The sequence below is a fragment of the Megalops cyprinoides genome, chromosome 14 (genome assembly GCF_013368585.1).
Source record: "Megalops cyprinoides isolate fMegCyp1 chromosome 14, fMegCyp1.pri, whole genome shotgun sequence".
Lineage (NCBI taxonomy): Eukaryota > Metazoa > Chordata > Actinopteri > Elopiformes > Megalopidae > Megalops > Megalops cyprinoides.
The window spans coordinates 19,621,478-19,633,940 of record NC_050596.1 but is presented as its reverse complement, the minus strand read 5'-3'; the positions used below and the strand labels follow the sequence as shown (position 1 = coordinate 19,633,940).

Here is a 12,463-nt window from a genome sequence, read left to right as displayed (position 1 = left end):
TGTGACTGTCTAACATAGCTTAGCTATCCGACCTCACTTTGGAATCCATTTAGTTATTAATTACCCAATATTTCCTCAAGTCCCGTTAACTGTCCAATCAACTCTTGGTGATACGAGGACCGCTCCTGCCTTTGCGCGCACTCCCGAATTTACTGCTAGGAGGAGCTCTGCACAAACTCCCTTATCCAATCATAACAGTCCCTTTTCACGCTGCAAGTTCCAGGCGACTGGCTACCCAGCTGGAGTATCTGCTACAGCTCAGTCCGTCGATCTGGCTGAATGTGTGTACGGTGGTGTGCGCAAAGCAATATTGTTGCACATCGAGCGTCCGCACTCTCGTTAACCTACAGGCATCATCATCGACTGCATGTCGGTAGTCCTGCGAGCAGGCAGCCTTCTCTGCATTTAAATTTAATGGCGGACCAGCGACGTTTGAAAACGCTTTAAGAAGCTTTGCATTTCAGTAACAACAAACACTGTAAGTATAGAATCCTTTTTTTGGCGGGGGGGGGGGGGGGGGGGGTTCACATCAGGAGGCGTTTTTTGCGGAGCTCAGGATGTAATGTGTTTATATGTCAGTCTCGGTAACATCGTATCCAACTCATAAATTAATGCTGCAGCCACTGGAGTTGCATACACAGAAATATTTGCCATGTAGCTAATTATTTTAGTGTATATGATACTCTACATTTACACTGAAATGGATGTCCGATGACTGGCCAGCTAGTGTGTTTTGGGGTTGTCATCTTTGCCTATATAGGCACCTCTCATAATTAAGCTGGGACTGCATGTGTAAAGCCAGTAATTAGTATTAGCCAGTAAGCTAATTAAGTAACGTTAACTTGCAGGCTGAATTACAGGTAGCTAACTACGTTATGCATGTGATGAACGTTGCGCGAAACAACACGAATAACTAACACAACCCCAGGGCTAACCAGATAGCTACATAGTCCACGGCTAAAAACATTGCCACGCAATTCTGTAGGACCTAGGTAGCCATAAAGCGGTAGTTCGCTCAAGGTAGTAAATCGGGGTATGTCATAATGCGGTGCATGTAATTTTGTCGTTCAGTGACAGTTTTACGTAACAACACTAATTACAGTCCGATCATTTTAGAATAAAAACAGAGACCTGGTTTGCTAATGTATAACCATTAGTATTTGATTGTAGCTGCTATGAGTTGTGTTTGTTTTCCAACTGACAGTGTTACCAGTATCTCAAGAAATAAGAGTTGATGGCTTGCTATACAACCTCTTTTGCAGCAGGTAGTTATAGCAAACTAAACACGTTGATGCATTTGGGTTTACACCCACGGATCCAACCATCGGGTATCTTAACTTGTAGCTATGTACGACATTAGCCAGCTGTCTGGGTTATTATTATTTGCCGGGCTATATGTGCATATCTCTGTGAAACTTGCGTTAATCGTTGTTGACAATCGTAGACATTAGCTGTGTTAATTTGAGAAAAGTGGGCAGATGGCACATCTGTGATTCACCCTTTAAATTAATTACAATGAATGCTGATTGAAATTTGCAGAGACAAGATTGGCTTCTTCTGACTGAATTATTTATGTGACGTTGTTTACAATGCAGAAGATAAATACGTAAGCGTATGTTTAAAAACTATTAGTTACATTCATAGCTATAGCTGCACGGAACAGCTTCACCAGTGGATGTACGGACTGTTATAAAAACAAACACAAGGACAGCTCTTAGTACATTCCTCCGTGATTTTAACGTGCAGCTGTTGACAGGCTTTACTTTCGTGTGTACTAGTAATTGGAGCGCCGTAAAGTCCACGCCAAAATGCATCTCGAACCGTTTCCATAAACACACCCAAGGCAGGGGAGCGGAACTGTGTTTTTCGAAGCCACGCTGTGGAGCGTTTCATTTGTCCCAGGCTGAGCGTTATTACCGTCGCAGTGGGGAAAAAAGGAGTTGCACGACCACTACACAGCGTGCTTCTTGTCAGCCATATGAGGTGCGCGCAAACCATAAATTAACCTCGTCTGTCGTATAGTACACCGTGATCATTTCGGCAGTAATTGACATGATCAGTCACGTTTTTGCATTCAGTCCTCATGATCAGCTACGGTACTGTAGTGTTGCCTCAGTTGATTCATGCCTTTCAGTGATGACTGTAATTCCCTCTGAAACCAACTTGTCACTCCAATTCATTACCAACTGCTGTTCATCATGACACCATAATCCTCACAAGGGTCCTTTTTTTCAGTGAGCAATATGTATTGCACTGCACAGATTCACCCCTTTTTTTGCAGTCCAATTGCTGTCGTTTCAAGGAGGGAAAATGATCTGAAGGAGGGAAAATGATCCGCAGTCTGTTTGAGAGACCCCTCACGTGTGCTTTGACCAGGTTAATTCAGAAGACACTGCTTCCACGCTCTCTTTCTGTTGTCCCAGGAGCAGGCAGATCACCCACTGCCAAAGCACCATTCATCACCATTGCAAAAAAGAGGCCACATCACGTGGCAGAGTGGTCTTCTATGAGGCTAGTAAAACCTGGGGGGAAATTTTTTTGGTTGGTTGTCCAGCTAAATATATTCATAGGGGTCCATTTTAGGTGCCTTTTTTAAGAATTGGAAAAAGCAAGAATTTCATTAGATACACAAAATTAGATACACTTTATTTGATGGTTATGGGTCAGCCGCTGTGTCTTGTTTTACAAACTCTCCCGCGCACCCTGACACTCAGCATGAGTAGCTCAGGAGGAATGAACCGTGTGACAGTAAAAATCCACCATTCCCCCCAACTGTTTGATTTCATGGGTCCCCGTGCTTATGCCGTCCTTGTCAGATCTGCAGCAGTCTGACTTTGATCTGTTTGTTCCGCTCATGATGTTGTTTTGGAGTGGCATGTCTCGCCTGGCTGTCACACTGTTGATCAAGTTGAGCCGGAACCTTCTTTGCGCCTGTTTGATTTGCATGCGTGTGAAGGCTCCTAGCAGCATGGGCGGGGGACCCATATTCTGAGGCCAGCCCCGTGGGTCTTGGTGCAAAATTTAAATTATTAATTGAGGAGAGAGTCACCCCACCTGTTTCAAGTGTACAACAGTGCTTAGCTACTATTCAAGCAGCTTCAGGTTTTCACTAACAAACCAGTCAAATCAGTAATTTAAATTATTCCATGGAACACTGAAGCACCACAGAAACCGGGAAACCCTGCAAACCTCCAGGGACATGGGATTCCCCACTCCTACCTGCCAGTCACAGTGGAGAGTTAGTGTGAATTCTGCGAAAGGGCTCGGCACCAATGGCACCTCATTAAAATGGGTCGGGGTTGCCAGTCTCCAGAAAACAATGCCCAGCACGAAAAGAGAGCAATGCACCCTTTAATGTACGGCGTGATGCACAGAAATAATGACCGCAGAACAAAGCGTGCCATTGATGTGAATCCTGCAATCCAGTGTCTCTTGCTGTGCACGGCCTTCACACCCACAAACTCTTGGATTAGCATGCTTCTGGGAAATGGACTGTGACCTTACAGTGTTATCATACAGCCCAGTTCAGATTGATTAAAGTAAAGGAGAAATGGAGACTGACAGTACAGATCCCTGCCAGGGATTGTGTGCGGCAGTGTGGCATTGAGGAGCGGGGCTTGTATCTCAGAGGTTTCAGGGTGGGTTCCGAGACAAGGCTTTGCCATTGTACCCTTGAGCAAGGCACTTAATCTCATTGGTTCAGTAAAAATGGATTATATGTAAAAATGTAAGGCATGTACGTTATTCTGGTTGAAGGTGAATGCAGACCTCTTTGCTCTCTGCTCTGTGATCTCACATACTTCACTCAAAATAAATTTGAGATTATACTGTCCTTGGTTGGAAAGAAAAGCATTCAATGCATTTTATTGTTTTCAATATTCAGTCTCAGTGGCAGTGGAATATCTGAGTATCGCAGTCACCAAAATGCACATCCCAAATGCCAAGCACAAGCTGGGAGGTCATAGGCGGACATGAATAGCCTTTTGTGCCGGTAGAACCTTTGGTCATAATAAGTCCAATGAATTTGCAAGCATATATTTCTTAAATATCCCCAGAAAAGGCTGGGAAACATTTTTACATCTGTATCGACCGTGGTTCTTCTTTCAGTTGATTGCAGCATGAGACAAACACCCAACTCTGAATAATTGCTCTGGTGTTTTTTCTAACCAATAAGAAAGAAGAAGCTGCAGGTTCTGGTCCAGTGTCTCTCGTGAGAACTTCTGCTTTCAGCCCTCGCAGGTGGGCGTGTCCTTCTCACGACAGACCCGTTCTGGCTGATGAATGCTACAGATATCCCCTTTCATCTACTGCGGTCTCTCAGGAGAGCGCAGAATTGAGCCGCATAAATGAATAAAGACAAGCGGAGGATCAATTTTCCCAAAACAAATGATGCTCTATGTTTGTGAGCTAATTTTTTGTTGGTTTAAATCAGTTCTCATTCTGTTGTGTTGCTTTTCATTTTGAATGGCCAGCGGTTGTTATGTGGTAGGCATAAAATCAAAGCCAGGCCATCATAAAGCAAAGCACAAAGTGAACCGTCAGGACAGAATACCCAGCCACGCTGATTCGTGTTCTTACTTTTCAGCTCAGAACACAGCGTTTTCTCTTTTTGTGCTGTGGAGTAAGGTGCAGGGTTAATGCTTGGAAGGGGTGACTCAAGCTCAGATTACATTCGGTAAATAACTTTTCAGAGTATGTTTATTGGACTGGAAGCATTGGCCTTTTGTGTGTCTCTGGTTTAGGTTAGGGGGAGGGGGGTGAGGGGTTTGGCTGACTAATTGGGTGCCAGTGTGATCTGGGAGGGGAAGGGGTTGGAGGTAGTGGTGGTGGTGGTGGTGGTTGTGGTGGTGGTGGGGGGTGGGTCGTTGCCTGGGTGATGAGAGCCCAACTAGCATGCGAGAGACATTCTGCACTCCGCCCAGAGGGCATATCACTGCCACCCCATCACCCTGTCACAAATTTGGGCAGACTCAGCACCCGCAGGTTGCAGCCATTAGTCATGCTGGATGCGTTTGTTTGTCGAGACCTTGCCAAGGTTTCTTTCGGGATAGGTCATACACTACAACAAAAAAAAGCCCCGAGAGCTGAAAACGGACAGGTTGGCACAGAAGTGGGGGTGTGGGGAGATGGGAGGTGGTGAGGGGTGAGGGGTGAGGGGTGAGGCGGCAAGAGGAGGAGGAGGGCGGGAGCCTTTTGCCAGGCATTTTGTAAATGATTTCATAAGATTTAACATGTAGAAAAAGACCTTCAGCAAAGGGAGTTTGGGCTAATGCACATGACAAAGCTGGTTTCCATCAAGCCCCTCTGATGACATCACAGCCGAACTGCACATGCACACAGCTCACAGTATGGACAGCCTTATCTCAGGGTGCAGTCGAGGTCTTGCTGGAAGTCTGAGGTTTGGATATGAGTTCATTTATGGCAGTTTCTCACATGTCTGCCCATTTTAAAAACAGGCTGTGACCAAATCAGATGCATGTTCACTGTGGTCTCTTTGCTACTGTGATATTTCAGAGCTGAAGATGTCTGTTGTATTGTGTAATTAAAAAGTGTTTTCTCTGTTTGTTGTTTGTGTTTGTGAGAAATGTACTCAATGTGCTGGCTGGCTTGCAGACGGACAGTGAAGAATTGTTCTTTGTTTTTATTGCTTATATGTCAAACGAGGGTCCTCTCAGCTTATGATGTTCTGTAGTCTTTGTGTTCCAATCCTTGTGATCAGAGAGAGTAGATGTGTCCTGTTTCCTGTTGCAGATGGAGTGGATGTATCAATGCTTTTAAGCTCCCTCTGTGGGTTTTCCACTGCGGGGGTTCCAGTGAGGTGTGTGGAAACGCATGTCTCCATAATCCCCTGTGGGCCTTTATCATGCTTTTGCCTAACGTGAGAGGTATCAACATTCAGCCTCAGCTTTCAGCCATGACAGAAACCTCCATCACGGCTCTGATGATGGGACCATGACCGGTCTAGTGCAGTTGGACGGCGGCTTCTCTTTACATCTAAACGCAGATGTAAAGGCATCTCTTTTCGGCTCTGAACCCTGCGTGACACTTGAACTGGCAAAGCGTGTAGCTGGGAGCCACAGAGGATGATGCCCTCTGCGGCCTCCGTTTTCACCCATCGTGCGCACACGTGTTCGAGGCGCACACCATATGCCACCCGGCCCACGGGCTTGCTGCGGACCAGCGGCGTGAGGATGACATGAAGTGACACGAACAGACGTTCGGCGGCCGTGACGACTTCGCAACGACAACCGGGCCCCCCGCTTGGGCGGGGAGCCGAGGCTCGTGGCGATGGGCTCAGTGAGGTCTACTCCCCAGATGAACTAATCTGAGCAGAGAGAGAGAGAGAGTGAACAAGAGAGGGAGGGAGAGAGAGTGTTCCTAATTCATATCCCCATCTCACTCTTCCCTGCATCTGAAACCCATTGCACGCTGAAGAATTAAGCTGGGTGTGATGGAGTTCTTGCCACAGGTAGGAGTGAGAACTTTCTTTTGACTCTCTCTAGGCCCATGTTTGAGTCAAAGCCAACAGAGTGAGGCATGTTGCAGTAAGCTACAGAACGGTGCATTCAGCCGATGGCACATCGCGGTGAAAAACCCCCTTCCCTGTCAGATATTCGAAATTCATCACTGCGCTCGTGTTTTCGTAATGCCCCGAGGTTTGAATACCAGGCTTCTGAGTGTGCGGGTTTTCAAGAAAAGAGGCCACTCTGGAGTGTGCTTATCTTCATTGGGAACAAGCTCATGCCATTGCGCGTGCAGCATTCCCTCAAGATCTGAAGGAGCTGGATAAGAACCACTCCACTCAGGAAACCCAAGGCAAAGACATTAACAGTGCATTATCTGCTTGTACACTACACTGCACAATTCTCTCCCCCACTGCAAGCACTGGGCTTCTGAAACAAGCGTCTCAGTGAAGAGGCCCGTCTCAAGCCCAGCCCCTCTGAAGCTCGCTTTGTTATGAAACGGAAGTGCATGCATCCAGAGTGGAGGCAAAGGCAGGACAGTAATGCAGGCATGTGTAGTTAAGATAAACAAACCATTCACGTTCCGTGCACTCAGTGTCTTGTGAGATTCCTGTTAATGGTGTGGGCATTTGCATGTGTGTGATAGGCCAGCAGTGGGGTGGTTACTCTACTTCGCTCACGTTGAATTCATTTATTGTTCAGTTTCAAGAAGAGGTATGATCATATCAAGTAACTCGAGGTACTGTGAGAAAATCTGTTTAGAAATGTCCTTATATATGAAAATATTTTTTTGTGTTTCTGGGGCTCTCTGTAACAGTTTTTATAATATCTAAGCTATATTAGAGAGGTCAGTGGTTTCATGTGGTGTACTGATTGGTGATTTCTGACCAGAGGACAGCTTTGAGCTTGGGAAAGTGAGAATTATGGTATTTGGTATTTATGGGTTTAAACCAAGGGTGTGGATTTGATGGTGCTTATTGTAAGGTGCTAATGTATTTCTTATTTACCCCTAAGTCAGCCAGTTGATTGCACTTAAATAGCGTACAGATTTAATATCCTTATATTAATAGCCTAGCCTGCTTTTGCAAAAGTACCAATAGTGAGTGTTTACATGATGAAAAAGATCATACAACTGCCCGAATACTGTCAGCTGGTTATCATGTTTGGGTGCATGTGTGTACAGTATGGGATGCGATGTTATTAAATACATTTTTCACAATCATTATGGTCATAATTTTAGCCTACATTTTGTGTTACATTATTTACAGCTCATCATTAGCTAATGTAAGAAATGCATAATTAAACATACGGAATATGTGAATTACAGAATTGCCATTTATCTGGGATTTATTATTTAATTTCTTTATTTTGTTTTAGCAGATGTGGTTAGAAAAGGTGAATTTTAAAGATGGCATACAGCCAGTTTTAATAGCGGTAATAGCGGTAATAACAGATAGTTCTAAAGGTGAAAAATATTGACATTTGTCTTGCTTAGAAATGTAATATATTTTTCTTGCCTGATCTGCTTTTGTGTGATGTGGAATCATTGTCCATGTTTAGCCTACATGCTGGTATTCTGAATACCAGTATATGTGTATATTCTGTATATGTAAATTTGGATGTGTTCTGTTTAGAAACATGCGTAATATTTTTAAAATCCATGTATACAGATAGAAGTACTGAATTTCAGTGCAATTATGTCTTTCTCTTGGAAATGTATGCAAACAGAAAGAGAGACAAAAGACTGCATGTTTTAGTCAATATTACTTAATATTAATATTGGTACACAGTTGCATAATATATTGGTATTACCCCAGTCTTCAGAGCAGAAGACAAGAGCTTTAATATTACTCCAGTCTTTAGAGCAGAAGACAACAGCTTGCAAAATTGAGGTCTGTATTGCTAGCATTACATACTGCACATCCCAAACAACTATGTCAAGTTCTGCTGTTTCCTGTAAAAAGAGTTGTCATCTACCACTGTTTTTCAGAAAGTTACTTGTTGTAGCCTGTTGTTTTGACAAGTGCTTCCCAGTCACTTGTCAAATGAACAACTGTATGAATTTTTCTACCCAGTGTACTTTGTAGTGTATATGCCTGTCTTAATGACTGTAAATTGGATTGATGTTTATGTGGGTATTTTCTTCTAGCAAACATGATGATAACGGAATATTCCACTCCCACTGTCTTCTTATGTCTGTAATTTATTTCAAACAAGCTATAAATATGCTGTCATCCATTTAGAAAAAAGGTTTCTCTTATAATAACTGAATGTAACTGCACGTGTAAATGGTGTCAATCATATCTACAGTCTGCAGTGTTGCTGATAATTTTAATATTAAATAATATTGCTGTTGTTAGAAATTTGATAGGCATCTGTAAATAAATGATGGCAACATTGGGCTGTTAGATATACTTCATATTATTGGACACACATTCAGGTTGTAGGTGTGCTGTGGTTTAGCATGGTCTAATGGAATTAATGTTTAATGTTCTTTTTGTTGTTGTTTGCATCTCATACATGCCAGTGCTCTCTTAGAAAATGGTGCTAATAGCAGCTGGAACTGAACATCTCTCTGAAGGTTTCCTACAGGATTACAGCCAATCAGGAAAGTGGTTGCTCTCCGCATGCACTCACTTGACTCTTCAGTTGCAATCGCATGACTGCCCTGCCAGCGAGCAGACTTCAGCATGAGAATTATTCCCCTGCGCACATGCTTACAACACACGCGCACACACATGCACACACGTACGTCGGCTGAATTCCGGCTCTTGCTGTCAGTTCTTCACTGTGTGGTCCGTTCCGTTCCATTTCTGACAGCAGCGAGCAGCTGGCTGTTTTTGCTGCTGTGTGTTTAGCCAATCACAGACTCCCAAGGAGGCAGCATTATGTTTGAGGGAGCAGCACCATCTGTTTCAGCCTGGTGCATCTTTTATAATTTACCTTCTCTGCGCCTGACCACGATGAGCGCTGTATGCATCCCCTTATACTGTATGCATCCCCTTATACATCCCCTCTGTACTGACACAAAAAGATGTACAGTACCAGTCATAGGCTTGGACACAAGTGCTATTAGCATAGAGAGCACTGGTATGCATGTGATGCAAACAACCACAAAGCTGAACTCTTTTTGCACTTGTCAAAACAATGGGCTAAAACAAGTAACTTTCTGAAAAAACAGTGGTAGATGGCAACTCTTTCATTCTTTATTTTTACTATTTTATACATTTTAGAATAATAATAAAGACATCAGAACTATGACAAAACAAATGTAATTATACAGTGACCAACAAAATGTTAAACAAATCAGAAAAAAAACTTATATTTTAGATTCTTCAAAGTAGCCAAAAAAAAAAAGAAACAAAGAAAAAAGAAACAGAAACAAATTTCAAGTATTTAAGAATATTTATTTAGATCAAAATGTCTTTGAATGCATGTTTTCCATTATCTTAATCAGGTGTGTCCGTTGCTTTGACTGGTACCATATAGTGGTCTGGTCTGAATGGTGGTTGTTTCTGTCACCATTTTATACAGGTTTGGATGTGTTTCCTCAAGCTCTCCATGCTACCTATATACTTGTATACACTAAGATCACATTTGCATTGTAGCCAGAATCTGAGGCTAAGGAGTCATTAGCCACAACTGCAGATGTGACAGTGATGCGAGAATTGATGTTAAAAATCAGGACTCTAATCCCTGTCTGTGTTTCTATGTCCACATTGCTCCAAAAAGACTGGATGAAGTGATTTCCATCATAGCTCTGTCTGGTTTTCAGCACAGATTGCCCACAGGCACATAGGTTTGTTCTCGTAATGCTGTTGCCAGTGCAAACCAGGCTTTATGTCATTTTTGGCTTTGAGTTGGAATGTGCTTTAGCTCATTAGTAAGAAATAAAAATGGCATTATCAGATATAACAGAGATTTTAACATTGCATTTGCCTGTGAAATGTTGTCTAAATAAGGTGTTGTGGCATTCCTTGCCATCATTCATTACTCCTGCCCTACTTCAACATGTGGCCTATACATTTCCATTTAAACAATTCCAAAGCGCTCTTTGTAATAGTGCATGTCTTGCCTCTGTTCTCAAGCAGATAGAAGTGAGAGACATGGTACAAACAGGGGCACTTGGACCTTCAGGCCCTGTATTTTTGGCCATTGAGATTTCAAGGCTAGGCAGGGCAGCAGCTCAGTGGGTGCCTGCATAGTGTGTCAAGAGAAAAGAGGCAGAGAGATGTGGGGGGGGGGGGGGGGGGGGGGGGGGGGGGCTGAACAAAGAGAGTGTTTGACTGGCTGTATCTCCTCAGAGACTGTAGAGGAAACTTCAGTTCAGTCCCCATGCTGAACGGCTTCAGTTCTACAGAGAGTCCCATCAGCCACCTTCCAGTGGAGTTTTGAGTAAGCCGAGTCGTTCCGGGGTTTGACAGGAGCTCGCAGGAAGGCCTTCGCTACGGGCGGATTGAAATATGCCTTCTCCCTGCAGTCCCCCTGGGGATAGAGCTCTCGCACAGTGCCAGCTTGTGCAGGCCTCATGCTGGGCTGCTTCCTCATGACTGCCCTCAGCGTGAAATGATTTATATGTGAAAGCCTTCTGCTGCCGTTACAGCGCCGCGATGCAGCGAGGAGTCAAACCCCTTTCTGCTTGCCGCAGTGTCCTCTAGCTTTGGAGAGGAAATTATCAAATGAATTGTATTTTGGGTTGTGGGCGTTTGATTTTTTTTTGGGTGGGGGGGGGGGGGGGGGGTTGGAAAGCTGGTGGCTTTGGGATAAAAATGTCTTTTCATGTGTGGCACGGTGACACACGGGCAACCTTCCCTGGCTGAGTTGATTAAATGCTCTCAGTCTCTCTTCCCCTTCTCTCTTGTTACCAACAGACCTTAGCAATGCAGTGGTGTCATAAATCACAAATGGCACCTCTGCCATCCGGCTGAACACATCATTTGCCTCAGTTAACTGGTTATTTCGGGCCTGTCTTCATTGGAAACCGAAAAAAGGGAAAAAAGGACGCTCGGGACTCTTGCTTTCTGTCCCTGCTGCAGTTAAGGCCCTGCTAATGTCTGATTGGTTTGGAGCTTTGGCGAAAGATTCCAGGTCGGCTTTTTGTTTGTGGCCGAGATGGCAGCAGCCGACATTTAAAGGGATCGGCATGGTTTATTTGAGATTCCCCTCACGTCTCCTACGCGTCGCAGAATATTCCTCCGACAGTGAGCTGATTCACAGGGTGGAGATCAGGAGTTCCCTGTCAGATCTGCCCGCTCTCGGCAGAGGAGGGGAAAAAAGCGACCTGCGCGTGGTTGGAATTCCTCTCCCGGCCACCTGGGCGGCAGAGCAGGAACCTTCCAGCACCAGAGTTAATGAAGACCAGAGAGATGAGATGAGATGAATCAGGTGCGTCTGGAATTTCTGACAGGGGAGGGGAGGAGGGGGAGAAAATCAGATGAAAAGTTAAGTGTAACTGGAAAGTGTGGCAGGTGCAGGATGGTTTTGCGAGGCATGTGCGCTCTTTGTTCATTCAGCAGGAACATTTTAATTTGATCCCTGTTTAAAAACAGGTTGGACTTTTTCCCCAGAGCACTTCCATTTAGCCCAGTTGTGCATACCTTTCCATGTTGGTGAGGAATTCTGGAATGCACAGTGAATATAAAGTGTGCTGTCAACATTGCGAGGCAGAATTTGTGATGTCTGAGGATTGAGTCATGCCAGTTTTGTCATTTGTTCTGTTTGTATTTTGAGATACAAACAAAAGTATGTTTTGTAAAGAGAAACACATAGATTACTGAATACCTGGCAAACTGATGTAACAGCATTAAATGGAATGCTTCATATAAATAACTAATTTGGTACAAACATGCAGTTATATTAACAAAACATGTTGATGCAAAGGGTGTCCAGATATATAAACCCCTGTTATGCCAGAAATCAGTCATTTGGATAAAATTACTCTTAGTAAAATTAGTCTGTTTTTATAAACAACTCATTATCAATTTGCATTGGTCTTTGCA

The 12,463-nt window shown here is 43.9% G+C and overlaps 1 protein-coding gene across 4 annotated transcripts in view; it reads left to right on the top strand.

Annotated features, from left to right (window-relative positions):
- Nucleotides 1-230: 230 nt before the first annotated feature.
- adarb1b (adenosine deaminase RNA specific B1b) overlaps nucleotides 231-12,463 on the top strand; it is an 88,531-nt gene continuing 76,298 nt past the window's right edge. For 3 of the 4 annotated variants that reach the window (XM_036545814.1, XM_036545810.1, XM_036545811.1), the window contains exon 1: nucleotides 231-478. The gene's annotated coding sequence lies outside the window, so the exon portion shown is untranslated. Of the gene's footprint in view, nucleotides 479-11,808; nucleotides 11,850-12,463 lie in introns of those variants that run through there. The other variant, XM_036545813.1, reaches the window with a different exon arrangement.